This window comes from Ixodes scapularis, unplaced genomic scaffold (genome assembly GCF_016920785.2).
Source record: "Ixodes scapularis isolate PalLabHiFi unplaced genomic scaffold, ASM1692078v2 ptg000146l_1___fragment_1__unscaffolded, whole genome shotgun sequence".
Classification (NCBI taxonomy): Eukaryota; Metazoa; Arthropoda; class Arachnida; order Ixodida; family Ixodidae; genus Ixodes; species Ixodes scapularis.
Genome location: NW_024609921.1, coordinates 950,804 through 953,110, shown reverse-complemented (window position 1 = coordinate 953,110; position 2,307 = coordinate 950,804).

Genomic DNA, 2,307 nt, shown 5'->3' with positions numbered 1-2,307 from the left:
CATGATGTCTTGAAAGGCCGCAGGTGCTGAAGCCAGTCCAAAACAGACTCTTTTAAATCGAAAAAGGCCTTTATGAGTGATGAAAGCGGTCAAATCCCTGCTTTCCGGGGCAATCCGGATTTGGTGATAAGCTGAGGCCAGGTCCAGCTTAGAAAAATGGGAGGCTCCTTGCAAGGAGTTCAATAGTTCTTCGATATGTGGTAAAGGAAAGGAGTCGATGACGATGGCCTGGTTCGGCGCACGTAGGTCCTCGCACAGACGAATACTGCCATCTTGTTTCCTAACCACAACAATGGGCGAGACCCACTCAGACGCATTGACGCGCTCAATGATGCCTTGATGTTCCAGCCTGAAAATTTCTTCAGATACCGCATCACGCAACGTGATGGGCAACCGACGTAACTTAAATTGAACAGGCGGCACGTTGTACCGCACCTTGACGGTATGGGTGTGATTGTGCACCAAACCCAGCTCCGGGCTAAAAAGATGCTGGAAGTCTTCGAACCCGGGAGGAAGCTGCGATACGTCCCGCGAAGTCGAAGGTGCGGAGTGCGAAACAGCTGTCGACTGTGGGGTTCTTGATGAAACTTCTAGGTCCACTTGCTTGTCGGGTGACAGATGTGCCTGTGATAGGTTAACACCCGGTTGTGAAGAAAACAGGAAGCCGGGGACATCTGACGAACTTGGCTGGTGCGGTGTTTGGCGGGACGAAACAGTGAACGGCCGGTGCTGTGGAACTTTAACCGACGTCACATCCTGCTGGGGGTCCGGTCTTCCGTCAGCTGCGTTGACATAAGAGCAGCTGTGATCAGCTCCCGACAGAGTAATTTGCAACTCGCGCACAGCATCGGTGCCGAGTAAGGAACGTCCATTTTGACAGACATAGAACTCCAGTGGTGTAAAACGGTTCTTAAAAACGACTTGGCCAGTGAAGCTTCTAAGGACAGGAATGGTTTCATGCATGTAGTGAACAAGTCTTCGTGCAGGTGGATGTAACTGAATCTGTCCGGAGCGATTAACTTCATTAAAAATTCTCGCATTTAAAATCGAGACGTGGGATCTGGTATCAATCAGGAGCTTTAAAGGTAGTCCATTTACCTGTACATCAGCGATGACGGCATTTAGTCGGCTTCGGTCGACTACAGGTCCCTCCAAGGTCCGCACAGGGGCGTCGTCGACGGACGTGACATTATACTAGTAGTCGCAGTCGTCGTGCACTCCAACCGTGACTGGGCCGGATCTCCACGGAGGTGAAGGGCCGTGTTGACGTCCATGGGCGTGGCCCCGGGAAGGAAAGGACGCTTGTCGTTGATCATATACGAAGGAATCTGACAGTGGTTGGCGACTCCTACAAACAGCGGCAAAGTGGCCCATCTTCAAGCAACGGAAGCACTGAGCGTGGAGTGCCGGACAGACGTCACGCGCATGGTTGCGACGTCCACAAAACCAGCAGAGGTCGGGGCCGCCTGCTCGCTCGCCCATTCGTGAAGGAGGAACGTCACGACGCTGTTGAGGACCCACTCGCGCTTGCGGCCAGGGTACATGGTTGACTGCTGGAGGGCCCCTATTGAAAAATCCACCAGCCCGGGTCTGGTGTGTTTCTGACGTTTACATCAGAGCGGAAATTGAGACACGGGTCTTGGCGTGTTCTGGTGTCCTGGTGTGTTCTAGTGGCCTGACGTGTTCTAGTATCCTGACGTGTTCTAGTGTCTTGACGTGTTCTAGTGTCTTGGCGTGCTCTGATGTGATCCGGCCGACCTAGTGCCTTCTGGGGTGACCTGGTCATGCATGCATAATATAATTTAGATGCAGAAAGGACTGCTGATGACAACAGCTAGCAAATTGTGCAAAAAGACTACTAATTTCTTGCAAGTTTAGGTGTTCGTTCTGCCATGAAACAAAACTACAAAGACAAAGAGAATGGAACTTACTATTTTATTTTTTTCCCAACATGCACCACTCGCAAACATTCTCATGCAGACTGGGCTGTCCATGGCTCTTTTCTTCCATGCCACTTTTGCCAGCACATCTGGATGGCTAAGATGATGGCTTCGGCAAGTCGGTATTGCGTGATAAAACCTGCAGTGCATAAAAAGAAATACACGAGCAGTTATTCATAAAAAAAACCTCAAAATAATAAATCACAACTACTACAGTAATCAAGAGGTTATGTCATGTCGAGCCTGATAATCAGTCAATTTATTACTCGGCCCGCGCTCCCACGTTCTATCTGATTTCGCCTACCTGTGGGCAACATAATACAGTCAAACCTGACTATATCAAACTCTCAAAAAACCGTCTACCACT